We start from the raw sequence: 15,992 nt of genomic DNA, 5'->3' as shown, positions 1-15,992 counted from the left end.
CTCCCTCAAGACATACCTTTACTTAGCCAAGGTGTTCTAGGCTGCTGAGTCATCACCAGATAAGTCTAGAAGACTTCCATTACAAACTGAAACTATGATGGAACAATCAGACCAAACATACAAACATGGAGTCAGGTGGTCATGGAGGATCTGGGCCCAGACTTGGTCCTACCTCCACCGAGGACTTGAACTTTCTCTGAGCTGTGCCAGGTGTAAGGACACCACCAGATGTACTCAGAACAGCAACTGACAGCCGCAGCCTTATGGTCTCAAGGTGACCTCTGGCTGTGAAGCCTTTCAGACCCCAACCATCTTTGTTTAACGAACAGCCTACTCCTTGCCAGCCCCAATTCTAACTCTTGAGAAAAAACTGATGGAACCAACAGTAACCTTGCAATTTTTTTATTTTTCCTTTATAAGCCTCCCCCATTTTGAAGTCAGGGGAACACAGTTCAAGTGCTTCATGAATCTGTGTCTCCTGGGCTTCAGTCCTAACAAATAAACACCTTTTATTTCAATTGGGTCTCCATTGCTCAGATCTTGGCTAACAGCTTCATGTGCATTTCCCTCTGTGATAGTTGAGCTCAGCTGTCTCCAGCTACAGAAAAAAAGTGTTAAATAACTTCAGAATTCTACTCACCTCAGATTAGTTGAAGTGCAAACATCCATTGGTTAGCTTAATGTGATTTTTGTTTCAGTGTGGTGGGGTGGGGGTAGGGGGCTACGGAATGCGTGTCACAAGAGAGGTCAGAAAAACTCAGGAAATTAATTGGAACTGCCTGGGAGGGAGATTTCATTTTAGACAGTGTAGGTTGAGCACTGAGTTTTTATTTTTTAATCTTTCTTCTTAAAACAGGAAGTTCAGTCTGACTTGCTCCAGAAAGAATACTACTTTCTGCTATGTGGGTAATATACTAGACTACATGGGTAAGATACTAGACTGTTTTGAGTCTACTTCATTTCAAAATGGAAATAATGCAACCTACTTGGTAGATAGCCTGTGGCTGGGGCTCCAGGTATGGTGTATGCGCCCCCCCGCCCCCCGCCGCCCCTTGGACAGACAGAAACAGTGCCTGGGAGGACTTTCTTGTTCATTCACATCAAGTAGGGGACACAGCTTTATTCAAAGTGCATCCATGTAAATAGAACTGTTACAAGGATGTAGAGATCCCAGGGCAGGTTTTCAGTGCTATGGAAATCACCCACAGGTTATCAAGTCCTCCATGGTGGCAAGTTCCTAACTGCTGACAAAAAATGAAACCATTTTAAAGGGCCTCCTCCTGATTAAGCTTGTTTATAACAGCAAATATTTTTACACTGGCCAGTGATATACATTCTTTCTAATAAGCATGTGTACATGGAGAGCAGCCCTGGTCTCTGGGCAGTGGAGGGGGGTGGGGGTAGGGGGACTCGTGATGGCCCAGGAGAAACTGACAAGGGCACCACTAATGGCATAACTGGGCTTCCCTGATGGCTCGAATGGTGAAGGATCTACCTGCAATGCAGGAGATGCAGAAGACATGGGTTCAATCCCTGGGCCAGGAAGATCTAGAGAAGGAAATGGCAACCCACTCCAGTATTCCTGTCTGGGAAATCCAGGGGCAGAGGGTCCTGGCTATATAGTCCATGGAGTTGCAGAGTTGAACGTGACTGAGCACCCACACACACTTGTGCTTTATACAAGTAATTTAAAAAAAAAAAAAAAGCGTGTGTGTATGATGGTGCTTGCCTGTGTCTGTATGTCTATATATGTAGATAAAAATAAATAAATGTGACATTGACATCTCTAGCTGCTGCACAGTCATTTACAAAAAATTGTCTTGGAAATGTTATCTAGAGAGTCTCATTTACAACTTTTCTTCTTTCTCCTTTCCTTATACTGCCTTCTTTTGGGACCCATCTGATTAGACTCCTCTGTCAAGGTCACCAATGCTTGCTTTATTTCCAATCCATCAGTCACCACTCTGCCTTCACTGTGTTCAGCTCTCTTACCAGGCTCCAGACTATGCTTCCACCCATTTGGTGACTCCATCCCTGAAACTCAATACCCCCAGCTGCTGTGAAGTTGTTCACACACGTGGCTGTTCTTCCTCGGTCTTCCCTGCTGGTACCTTCATGCTCAAACCCCTTCACTTTGGAAATTCACATGACTTAGTTCTTGGGTCTTGACTCTTCTAACTCTGCCATCTCTGCTTAAGTGATCTCATCCAGTCTCAAATGCCACCACTTTTAATATCATTTATATGTCATTAACTCTTAAATCCATCCACTGAGCTCCAAATATACAGAGATTCGAGTTGCATATTTGAGATCTCTGCTTGAAAGCTTCTAGACATCTCAAACGTGACCTGCCTGAATCAGCATGGAGTCACCACCCCAGAAAGGCTGTTTCTCTGACCAGTCTTCATGGAGTAAATGCACCCTCCACCCCCACACTCAGTTAAAGCTCACAGTCAACAACCCTTGTCTCAGTGTTTGTCCTCCCTCCCCAACCATGTCCAAGCAATCAGCAAGGACTTTTGCTTTTGTTCCTAAAACATTTCCAATTTCTGCCCCAACCCACCCACCGCCCCCCCCCCGCCCCCCCCCCCCCGCCCCGTCCTCTAAGACAACTTTTTGCTCTGGCTTAAGGTGCTATAATTTCTTATCTATCCAAAGGCCATAGTTCACTCATTGATCTCAGGGTGACCACTGTTCCCCGGGACTCCTCTGCACAGCAGCAGGAATGAATTTTTGACAACATGAATCCTTCCATGTCATGCCTGTGCTCAGACCCTCCCAGGGTTTCCCAGTGCCCTGGGGACAATACCTGGCTTTGGCAGCCTGACGTGGCTCTCATCAACCACTGTCTTCTCCTGGTCACCTTCATCCCAAGTCCTCGTATTGACCAAGCGCAGTGCTTCGGGAAATACACCGCCCAACCTGAAATACAACTCGCCCACCCACCCCCCTGCCCCAGATCTTGAAAAGCCTGGCTCCTTCTTCTCCATCAGGTCTCTGCTCAGAGGTCACATGATCAAAAAGGCCTCCATTGACCAGCCAGTTCAAGCTACCCCCATAGTCTCTTTGAACATCCATCAAGGTGTTTTAAGGTCTATAACGAGTACTGCTCTGGGAACATATTAGTGTTTTGTTTTATTTTTCATATCGATTCTCCTTTCCTGCTATAACCTGGACAGCAGGAAAGCAAAACCTTGGTGCCTTCTGAGTCCCCTCCGTGAAGAACAGTGTCCAGCACACAGCAGGTGTTCCGTAAACAGTAACTGATTAACAACAGAAACTCTGTGATAATTGCTAAGAGTACAAAATTAAACAAAATGATGTCTTTGTTCTTCAGAACTGCAAAATATTTGTTATTTACAGGAATAAGAACTTTAACACTGTGGTTACATTTTTTTAATAACAATAGTTTTTTAAAAAATATGCTCATTTATTTTGAAGCTATCAAAGGTGTATTTTCAAGGTTTAATAAGGATTTATTTTTAGAGAGATTTCACCTCATATGCTTCCATAATTAAAATCTTCAACTAATTAGCTAGATGGATATTCATGTTTAAAATTACCAAAATTATTCATTGTCTGAAAAAACAAAAGTAAGGACATAGGCAGAGAGTTTATTTTCAACCTCCCCCTAATTCCCTTTGATCTGCATTTGTTATGCTTTCATTATTTTTGCTTCTGTATAAAGAATAGTTATGCAGTTATTTTTATTTATAAATGCATCTACTATTATAACAACAAGTATAATGACTATGGAAAAACGGGGAAAGAATGAAGAAAACAGCCTGGCACATCCTTACCAATTACATCACAATTTTAATATATTTTCTCCTAAACATGTTTCAGTGTATCATCTCAACCACTATTAAAGTATCACAGCTTACTTCCAATTGTTACTAATATTCAGTTTGTAAGATTTTAATATGTAATAAAATATGTAAGATTTTATCGTGTTGTTATAAGATCTTTGCCCTCACTTTTAAAGGCTACATATTATGTGGAAGTAACATAATTGGTCATATCTTTATTTTAGGACATAGACTGCATTTTCAGATTTTTATATTATTTATATGAAGAGTTTCGTAAATATACCTTCTCTATTATTTGCATGATTTTGTGGATGGGAGAGCCAAAGAAATATAAATACTGGTTTAAAGTAGTTGCTTGTTTTATGGTTCATAGTATATGCCGTGTGTGTGTGTGTGTGTGTGTGTGTGTGTGTGTGTGTGTGTGAGAGAGAGAGAGAGAGAGAGAGAGACAGAGAGAGAGAATGTAAGAGAGGAAGTCACTTGACCACCCTGCCTCACTGGGGACATTACTGACCGTGAACCTCATGGACGTGATTTAATAAATGCTGCTTTGCTCTTTTTCTCTCCAGGACCCACTGTATACAATGTGAGATGAAGCCTGATTTCAAGTCCTTGAGACTCTCTGTGGGCTTATATTTGTTTGCTTGCTTTTTCCACATCTTAATATGTATTATCACATCACACACCTCTTGTGATGTTAAATTTTCAGCCATTCACGAGGATAACCATCTGTCTTGTCAAAGTCTACTCCCAGTCCCCCAAAAGCGAGTTCTGTAAATGCTAAGACACACCAAAAATAAAAAATGTCAAATCACCCCCAAAATGCCATTTGAGTGAGGTGAAAGCACATTTCTAGCCACGCTTCTCTGGGTGATGAGCATGGAATGTCTTTGCAGTTCTCTCCCCAGTTCCTCCATGGAAAGTTCAGATCTCTTTTATTTTAAGTAAGATCATTCCAAACATAAACTCAGTCAGGTTTTCATAGCAGGCAGTTTAAAAGAAAAGACAAGTAAACAAAAAGTCTTTTTGTGGTGGCTTTTTTTTTTTTTTTTTGCTTTTCAAAAATACATATGTATTTTCCATAATGATTGGAACCAAATGCAATACCAAGGACAACATATAAAAATATAAGTTTGTGATGGATTCCCATAACTATGGATTGTATGTAACTATTGCTGTCTTTTCACACTGATTTGTTGCCTTGTCATAATCTCTTAAATAAAGAGACCAATCTCTGGCAGGTAAGCAACCTGAGTTACCTGAGTTCTAATCTGTCTACACAATAGACCACATGACAGTCATCAGTTCAGAAACACACTCATGTATAAGGCACATCCATGTATCTTTACCTAGCAATTGGATTGATCAAATTCACAGATTTAATCAATAGTCTCTCTGTATCCATACTTTGCAATGATACTCAGCAGTTTACCAAAAGAATTGGGATCTGTTTCTCCGCCCCTTGAATCAGGGTCATTTCAAGATTTGCTGTTATCAATAACTCCAGAAGTGATGGTGTGTTCCTGCCAGATCTGGGTGTCTGGAGCCCTTGAACCCTTTGGTCCTCTTTTGAACTTTTTCCAACCAGGATAACAAAGACAAGCTGGTTAGAGGGAAAGAAATGTTGTTTGGTAGAGCTGGGTCCTCTCAGCTAACACTGACCCAGCCCAGCCTTCCCCTAGCACTGGAGAAACTTATGAATAAAGGCCAAACATAGTTATCATCTTGGAATAAAGTTCATTTTAGAGTGCATGTGTGTAATTTAAATAGTATAGTTCCTCTATAAAAACTATACATATAAACGTATAGTATGTGAATACAGAGTCAGAGAAATATTTTCATGCCAGTAAATGCATGTTCTGTAAATTTTTGTATCTCTATGTTTTTATTAACACTCTTGATTAGCTGGAAATTTTTTACTTCTCTTCCTCTGAGTACAGATTGTCATGTTCAAGAGGAGTCCTGATTTCTCAAAGTTGTACTCAGATTGCCAGCTGATGTTTATTTACCATCTGTAATATCCGGAAGTTTATACTTCAATTTTATTTTATTTTTTTCTTTGCTCCTTTACTTTTGCTCCCAGTCCCGTCTCCTCTTCTGCTTTTTCATAATTCTGTTGTGACTTTTTCCTTCTTCTTCTCCTCATCCTTCTCTTCTTACTCTTTCTAGTTTCTCTTCTATATAGAAAAATACAGAAAAAAGAAAGAAATTCCATAACCAGCAATGATGTATGCATGCAAAACAAAATTTTTCTGTGCCTTCTGATGTTTTCCCAAATTGTGCTAAGAACATACTCTCCCATCTCAAGTTTCAAAGATGTTAATAATCAGGGTTTGTCTGTGTAAGGAAAGTACATGCTCCTGTCAAGCTGAGTCCAGCTCTTGCGACTCCATGGACTGTAGCCCTCAAGGCTCCTCTGTCCATGGGATTTTCCACACAAGAATACCTGAGTGGGTTGCCATTTTCTTCTCCAGGAGATTTTCCTGACCCAGGGATCAAACCTGAGTGTCGTGCATTGGCAGGTGGATTCTTCACCACTGAGACATCTGGGAAGACTCATATAAGCAGCACCCCTATTATATTTAAACAGCCCTAGGTTCTTGTGAGATTCTCATTGTCTGGAATGGCTCCTAGTGGTAGTCACTCATTGTGTCCCTTCATCTCTTTATTCAGCAGCCAGTTAGCAAATGATGCTGAGTGACAGCTCTCTGCAGACTGCTTGCCAGCACTTTTCTCTTTCTTTTTATTGGAGATAGTTTATTTACAATGTTGTTAGTTTCTGCTGTAGAGTAAAGTGAATCAGTTCAGTTCAGTTCAGTCACTCAGTCATGTCCGACTCTGCAACTGCATGGACTGTAGTATGCCAAGCCCCCCTCCATCACCAACTCCCGGAGTTTACTCAGAATCATGTCCATTGAGTTGGTGATGCCATCCAACAATCTTATTCTCTGTCGTCCCCTTCTCCTCCTGCCCTCAATCTTTCCCAGCATCAGGGTCTCTTCAAATGAGTCAGTTCTTCACATGAGGTGGCCAAAGTATTGGCATTTCAGCTTCAGCATCAGTCCTTCCAATGAATATTCAGGACTGATATCCTTTAGGATCGACTGGTTGGATCTCCTGGCAGTCCAAGGGACTCTCAAGAGTCTTCTCCAACACCACAGTTCAAAAGAATCGATTCTTTGGCACTCAACTTTCCTTATAGTCCAACTCTCACATCCACACATGACTACTGGGAAAACCATAGCTTTGACTAGATGGATCTTTGTTGGCAAAGTAACGTCTCTGCTTTTTAATATGCTGTCTAGGTTGGTCATAACTTTTCTTCCAAGGAGCAAGCGTCTTTTAATTTCAAGGCTACAGTCACCAACTGCAGTGATTTTGGAGACCCTCCAAAAAAATAAAGTCTATCACTGTTTCCACTGTTTCCCCATCTGTTTGCCATGAAGTGATGGGACCAGATGCCATGATCTCAGTTTTCTGAATGTTGAGCTTTAAGCCAACTTTTTCACTCTCCTCTTTCACTTTCATAAGAGGCTCTTTAGTTCTTCTTTGCTTTGTGCCCCTAAGGGTGGTGTCATCTGTATATCTGAGGTTATTGATATATCTTCTGGCAATCTTGATTCCAGCTTGTGCTTCATCCAGCCCAGCATTTCTCATGATGCACTCTGCATATAAGTTAAATAAGAAGGGTTACAATATACAGCCTTGACACACTCCTTTCCCAATTTGGAACCAGTCTGTTGTTCATGTCCAGTTCTAACTGTTGCTTCCTGACCTGCATACAGATTTTTCAGGAGGCAGATCAGGTGGTCTCGTATTCCCATCTCTTTCAGAATTTTCAACAGTTTATTCTTATCCACACAGTCAAAGGCTTTGGCATAGTCAATAAAGCAGAAATAGATGTTTTTCTGGAACTCTCTTGATTTTTAGATGATCCATCGGATATTGGCAATTTAATCTCTGGCTCCTCTGCCTTTTCTAAGTCCAGCTTGAACATCTGGAAGTTCATGGTTCATGTATTGCTGAAGCCTGGCTTGGAGAATTTTGAGCATTACTTTGCTAGCGTGTGAGATGAGCGCAATTGTGCAGTAGATTGAGCATTCTTTGGCATTGCCTTTCTTTGGGGCTTCTCTTGCGGAGGCTTCTCTGAAAGTGAATCAGTTATGCATATACATATATCCCCTTTTAGTTAGATTATTTTCCTATACAGGTCATTATAGAGTATTGAGTATCTCCCTGTTCTATATAAAAGTAGGTAACTAATAATGCTGGGCAGTTCTCTGAGTGTAGAATCAGCAGCAGCGGAGGAGCGACCTGTCTGTAGTGACCACAGGGAGCGGGGCCAACCCTGGGTTCCCAGTGAAGGACAGTGCAGGCCAGAGAGCATCACACTGCCCTGATACAACCCCCAACATTTCCCATCCATCCACAAAACATAGCCAGGAGGGCGTGAGTAGAAAGGAATTCAAGGAAAAATAAATGGATCAATGGCAATTAGTCCAGTTACAGAAAGAGATTAAGGCTTTAGTAATGCTATATTTCATTATTAGGAGGTTTCCTCACAAATCAAGGATCCAGGGAATGAAATAACGTAGATAATCAAGTCCGTGTTGCAAAGTGAGCTTCCCACCCCCTTCTCCTCCTGAGGAGGACTCTTGGCCTCACAGGCAGAAATTTTGTATAGTGTCCTAAACATTTACTATTTTGCCTCCATGCATTCTACTTAGTAAAAAACAAATACTTTTCAAGAATTGGTAGAAAACCCTAGAATTCACGCACAGAGAAGAGAGACACTACGTCTCATATCAACAATTACAGTTACTTTCCATCTAAAGCCTAGTTAGTACTACCCCAGTTTTGGAGACAAATATATGCTTACACACATATTTTATTTCTGAATTTTTATGCAACAAATAAGTAATGGTTTGGAATAGAAAAAATGGTCATGAGTGCCTGCTATAGGCTGTCATGTTAAATTCAAAATCATTTAGAATGGAAGTCCCTTTGGATCAGAACTGACATAGAAATATTCATGACGATGAATTTGTGTGTTTAAAAATTATAGTAACATAGTGATGCTAGAAAATGAACATTTTTCTAAGAATTATTGTGATTCTTTCTTCCTTACCCACACCCACCGTTGGTTTAAACGGCAAGTGTCTTTCATCCCCACTATGAAGAAGGGAAGTAGGTGTTGGGATGGGTGGTTTCTCTGTGGAGCTGCTACGTGTCTGGTGACAGCTTCTGTCCTGCCTCAGTTTTTCAAGGACGTCTGCACAGCAAATGGCCATGGAATCCACAGGGCTAGAGTGCCTTCTTCCATGTGGAAGGAAGATATTTCCTGACCAGGATAATTAAGACAGTGTCTCCCTGAGGAAGCAGAAGTTAAGCGGGTTTGCTTGCAGCCACTTTATGAACCAATGACCACGTGCGTCCCTCCACTGTAACACAGACTTGCCCTGTGTAAAGTGTGTGCAGTAGCCCTACCATCTGCAGCATCCCTGTGGGCGGAAGGACAGGAGAAATGGGTGTGAACCCGAGGCTCCTTCTGTTTGCTGTGTCCTGGGTAAAAGGCCCCTGGTTTCTGGCTCCAGTATTGAATCTTTGGTCATCATCCTTCAAGTGCTCAGGCTCACTTAGCTTCAGAGGGCAGATTCTCAGACCCTTCAAGTTCTTGACACCAGAGGACAGAGACAAGGCCTACAGAAGCCCATGGTGATGCTGGTGAGAAATCATGGTGCTAAATCAGACAAAACTGTTCATCCAGATCCTTAGCTGTTAGTTTATTTGAACTCCAGGGAGGGGAGGAAACACAAACATCTAACATAACTCCTACTAGGAAAATAAATTTAGGATTTTAAACTTAATTTATGACTTTGCCCAAATTATTCATTTAAATCCGGAGGCAAGTCAATTGGTGATACACTAATTTACAGAATTTTCAACCATCTGACCTTAGCCAGTATGATTTTATCTGCAAAACCATTAAAAGCTTGGCTGAATTAATCATTCCTGAACATTTTTTAAATGAAGCAGGAATCTTCAAACATGAGGAAACCAAGGAGGACTAAAACAACCTGACTTCTGTGAGTGGACTCGATGAATGGATGTGGGGTTACAATATTGGCCACTAGATAGATAGATAAAATCAGTGCATTCTGTCTGTGCTGACTTTTAAAGGGGAGAAAGCAGTAGGAAAGGGGGCAAGCTGGCAGAAGGGAGAGATGCAGTGTTGTTAATCGTCTCATATCTCTAGAAAAGAACTGTGTCCAGCTACTGTAGAGAAAGAAAAACAAGCCTCCTCAACTTCCTTAGGCTCAGTGACTGGGTCTGCTATTTAACTGGCAAAAGACAGATTCACAGCAAACAGGTTTATTCTACGTGTTTGTGGGTGGCTCCACAGAAAAGGAGTAACCCCCCAAAGAAGCCTTTCGTTCTGGCAGCTGATACTCCCTCTTAACAAAGACAATACATCATGGAGACTAGCCTGGAGGAGGAAGAGGGGTCTGGCATGGAGGGATGGTGAATCATGGGAGGAAAATCTTGAGGAAAGTTAATGGAAGATAAAAGTTATTTAGGGAGGTTTGCTTACAGACTCAAGTCAGCGAGGAGTCCAGAGACAAATGGTGTCCTTGAATAAGAGTTATTCTGTTCTTCTGCTGTAGAGAAGGATCCCTTCACAAAGAGGAATTTATTCCCTGCTTTTAGGTAGAAGAAAGAGATGTGGGTCTGATCTCTGGGTCAGGAAGATCACTTGGAGAAAGGAAAAGGCCACCCACTCCAGTGTTCTTGCCTAGAAAATCCCACGGGGCACCTGAGCACGGGGCGGGCAGGGCTCCTCCTGTCACTGTTACCCACTTGCCCTCACCTCTCACAAACTGTCATGCCAATGGCGTGATTCGGGCTGGCACAGTCTGGTCCCCTTTACTGCGAAGATGCAATGGGAAACTGTATCCTTTGTGAAAGCTCAGAATGTGCTTCTCAGGCTGACTCTGACAGCGATCGCCACAAAGTACCTGATTTCAGCATCAAGAGAACAGCTGGTCAAGTCTAATTATTTCGTTCCCTGAAGTTACACTTAACCTACCTTCCATTCTAATCAACGTTTACCTTTAATATGCAGACTGTCATGCGATTGTCAGTATGACTCCTAATTTGGTTAGCTTTCGTTACGATGAACAAAGGCAGGTCTACACTGGAAGGGGCTCCGCATGTTACATGCTACACACAGACATCAGGTGGGTCCTTGAAATGTTTGAACATAGGGGGTCCTATGAGCCATGTAAGTTGAATGGGAGTGTATACATGCATCTTTCTGATAAAAGTGTTCACAGGTCTAATCAGAGTCTCTGGCCACTGTGCATGCATGAGTGCTCAGTCGTGTCCAACTCTTGGTGACCCCACTGACTGTAGCCCACCAGACTCCTCTCCCATGGGATTCCATAAGCATGAATCCTGGAGTGGGTTGCCATTTCCTTCTCCAGGAGATCTTCCTGGCCCAGGAGTCGAACCCACATCTCTTGCAACTCCTGCACTGGCACTGTTCTACCTAGGAAACCCACTGAAGGTATTGATGTCTGTGTTTCAGCTTAGGGGAAAAGGAAGCCTGTGTGCTGAAGACTGCCCATCGAACACCACCAGTTCCTTACTCAGAACACGTGGGTCAGGCAACTATCCTAAGTATAAGCAGGTAGGAAAATCATGTACATGGTCATTTCTTCTTCCTTTTCTTAGCTATTTTTAAACCAATAGCTTCTAGAAAAAGCAAATGGAAAGAATCATTGTGATCCCCCTGCACCAAAAGTCTTTTCAGAACAGCTTTCAGTAAATAGTAGGTTTTTGCTTTTCATGTTGTTTCCCTTGTCTGTAGAAACACCTCCACTTAGAAGGGCATTTCCCAGGTGATCTCCCAGGGGCACTTACAAGGCTGAACAGTCCCAACCTGTTCTTTAGAAGTGCCTCCCATAGCTCAGGTCACAGCTCGTCACAGAAGCACCTAGTGACGTGTAGGACGTTCCCATCACGGGGATTCTCTGTGGCCTTGATATGAGAACACAGATGCAATATGCTTACCTGAGCGCAGTGCCTAGAGAACAGAGTGCCACCCTGAAGGAGACACACACACACATGCGTGCACACACACACATACACACGCACACACGCGCGCACACACACACACACACACACACTGACATCAGAAACAAGCCACAGCAGGCTCGCAGGCTTCCAAGAGCTTAAGAGCACACTGGGTTTGTCTCTGTGCTTCCTGCTGAGATCCAAGTTAATACAGTTTAAATTACTTAGAGAAGGAGATGCGGCTTCATCCACATTACAGACTTTTAATTATCTTTTAAGCAGCACGTCTTTTGGTACAAGGTACACTGTGAAGTAATTTAACTGACATTTAAATTCAATGACTTGTGGAAGTTTATTGCTTTTCAGATGTGTGTTTATTCTCTTTAGCATGTACTCAGTGCCTGTGTTGGACCAACACACCTGAATTTATTCACCTTCGGAAGAAGCAGTCTTACTTTCTGATGTTCAAGAATCATTTGTCAAGGCATAGTTTACCAGGAAGTGGCCACATTCTTATAAAGTTCCTTAATGTGAGGCATTTTCACATCACAGCTGCCTGGACACAGGAAGGCAATCATCATGATGTTGATGAATGGCTATTGTTATTATTGTAATAGTAATAATAGCTATGTCTGCTGCTGTTTCTAAACGCCAGGCACTCCTCTGAGTTCTATCATCCTCTCTTTACTGACACTAAGGCTGAGGTTCAGCTGCTTGCCCAAGACTCTGTGACTAGCAAATGAAGAGTTCTCAAACTTGAGCAACTGAAGTTCCAAGCTCAGGCTTATAGCAGAGCTAAGAGGTAAATGTGATGACAGTTTCCTTCTTATAATCCCCCTCCTATTCAGCTCTCCATAGAATAACTTTTTCCCATGGATTTATACTGTATTTATGACAATATTGAACTATAAATTTTGACTTGCTCTACTTTTATTCTGAAACTGGCTAGTTTATTTGTCAAATATCTGAAATGCCACCTGTTGGATTGGAATTCTATAGTATAATAAATTTATGTCAATCACATGTACACAGGGCGTTTCTTGTGGCTCAGCTGGTAAAGAATCTACCTGCAGTGTGGGAGACCTGGGTTCAATCCCTAGGTTGGGAAGAAACCCTGGAGAAGGGAAAGGTTACCCACTCCAATACTCTGGACTGGAAAAGTCCATGGACTATATAGTCCATGGGGTTGCAAAGAGTCGGACACAACTCAGCAACTTCCACTCACACGTATACAAAGCAGTTGAAAAACACTAATTTTTTGGTAAGATTGTAAATCTAAAATTGCTAAAATCATGTGCAATCTACACGTAAACCATTTTCTTTCTATATCTACATATCTGCAGATAATTGAATGAGATTATTTGAGCACATATTAGATATGAAAGTGTTAGTTGCTCAGTAGCATCCAACTTTTGCAACCCCAAGGACTGTGTAGCTAACCAGGCTCCTCTGTCCATGGAACTGTCCAGACAAGAATACTGCAGTGGGTTACCATTCCCTTCTCCAAGGGATCTTCCCGACCCAGGGACGGAACCCAGGTCTCCTGAATTGCAGGCAGACTCTTTACTGTCTGAATCACAAGCTAAATTTAATTCAAACGTACATATTTAAATGGCCCTACCTCTGTCAAAGTGCCCTCTTGATTTAAGGAACCCCTCCTTTCCCCAGGAGTGGCCTCCCTCCCAGGAGCGGGAAACTGACAGTAGTTCACATAGAGACAGAGGTCCGTATTCAAGGACAGAAAGCGCTCACATCCTGGAGACGGCAACAAGGTGTCTGTGCCGCCCCTGTTGATGTGGTTGCAGGGCCCCAGGGAGCCGACGGCTCTGGTTTATTCTCCTTTACAACGTCTACAGCTAAACCTGGCTCCTTGCACCCTGACAAGTCAGATGCCCAGGACCTCAGCCATTCCCTTGAGAACCGTGAGCCAACCAAGCCCAGAGTGACTTCTAGTGCCAAGGTTGTCTGGCAGGGGTCCCTGCGCTCCACACTGTGTGGTCTACCTGAGCCCTCTGCTGTGAGATGCGGCCCCAGTCACACCCTTCCTCCCCAGGCAGCTGTCTATGATGTCCTGCAACACCAGACATGGTCACTAGAGCCACATGTGGCTTTGTTCTGATACTGGGAAATGACAACAGCTTCAGGCTTGTTGTCTAAGGTGTGTGCTGGCATCTGCTCCCTCCAGCTTAGCCGTCTCAATTCATTTTCTCTTTTTTCCAAAGTTCATGTACATTTAGACCCTACTTTCAGACCCAGGTTTAACCTTCAACCCTCCCAGAAAGCTTAGCAAAGCAAGGATGAGGACACTCAACATCTTGCTCTTTCCTGGAGGATAAACTTGCCAATGGGATGCAATCTGAACCTCTGTAGACTAAAAATTAGTCACAACCTGAAAGCAGAGAATTATTTATTTGGTGGCAAGGTTTATTTGGTGGGACTCTGAGCCCAGGAGACAGCATCTCAGTAGACCTGAGAAAACTGCTCCAAGGAGGCAGGAGGTGGAGTCAGACTATATACAGGTTTGCAACAAAGGTAGCAAGCAGTCTGAACATCAAAGATCAAATACCAAGTTAAGGAATTTCACATTCTATGTATGGAATATGCAAGTTCACTGAATTCATTCCTTTCATGTGCACTTCAGCTATCTGGGGCCAATCCTGTTTCCTTGCTCACCTTGAGGAGTGACAGACGGCTGCCTCGAATTTCCCCAGCTCATTAGCAGTCACCATGAAGGACGTGGCAGAATTCTCTGGATCACAGTTTGGGGAGCACTCATTCACATTTGGAGGCCAGGAATCGCTGATGGCTGTGATATTTCTTGTTTATCGATATGGCAGGAGATGTTTTCATTTCACACCTCCAATCATCTTTTAGGACTTCACAAGATCATTCTGGATCTAATTTCGATTTCCACAATGTATCAGAATTGACTATGACTTTGACAGAAACAGCACAAGCATTATGTGAAGGGTCCCTCTAGGTCGTAATTTGCAGAAAAGTTAAAGGTGATTTTTCACTATATTAAAATCTGATGTGTTGAATGATAACAATGTTCCACCTGCATTTTAATGATTGTATCATTTTCATATAAATAAAGATTTTCATAGGCAACACATCCTTTGCTGTGGTCACCTGCTGTGAGGCCCATAATAAAAACTGAAGTCTCAATTATGCTGCAAGCGTTATTCTTATAATGCTCTAAAGTGGAAAATTCACACCCTGAAAAAGAATATTTTGTCAAGATTTCTCTACTGTGCCTGTCAACATAAGGTTGGATGACAGCCACTGCCCTGCCTGCCTGATGTTATTTGTAATCAAGGGGTAGAAATTACAAGTAAAAGCTGCACAAAGTGGGGAAATTAATGATGATATAAAAATTTGTTTCAAAAAGCATGGATATGCATTTCTCACTCATCAAGTCAGGGAAGACTTTGGGGTTTTGGAGCAGCTCCTTAGAAAGCAGATTGCATGCTCAGGGCACTTGAAAGCTCAGGGCAAAGAGAGAGTAAATGGAGTATATGTTGATATTTTTCAGAAAACTAGAAATTTACACCAGGGTGGTGTAAAGAGCAGTGTTGATTTTTTTTTTTTTTTTTTTTTTGCTTTTATACTAGACATACTTAAAAAGATGAAATGGATGCAAAAACTAATTTCAAAAGCCATAAAGAGTAGGTGTGCCAGCATGTAAATTGCCAAAAACAGCTTTGGTATTCTAGAATATCATTTCCCTTCAAAAAAATTTCAGTGGGTAAACAGATCAACAGAACATACAGAGGGCCAATGAAAGTGCCTTATTAGGTTTTAGCCATCTCATTCTTGGGGTTATTGCTTAAATTTTACATCCAATATATACAATAATATGCATTTCTCTTAAAACAGTGTTTGTATGAATTGCATTTCATGCTATCTATTAGGTGGCTGTGTTTAAATTACTATCATATTTCTGCATACATACTCTCAGAGAAAAAAGCCTGCCAATAAATCTGATCCTTATGGAAGCAATGTGGAAGGGGAGTGGGTGAAACCATGCATCTAGCGATGCCCACGTCTCTTACATCTCCTGCCTTGGCATCTTTACCACTAGTGCCACCTGGGAAGCCTTTGAAA

The sequence above is a fragment of the Dama dama genome, chromosome 21 (assembly GCF_033118175.1).
Source record: "Dama dama isolate Ldn47 chromosome 21, ASM3311817v1, whole genome shotgun sequence".
Taxonomy (NCBI): Eukaryota; Metazoa; Chordata; class Mammalia; order Artiodactyla; family Cervidae; genus Dama; species Dama dama.
Note: the sequence above shows the minus strand (reverse complement) of the source record.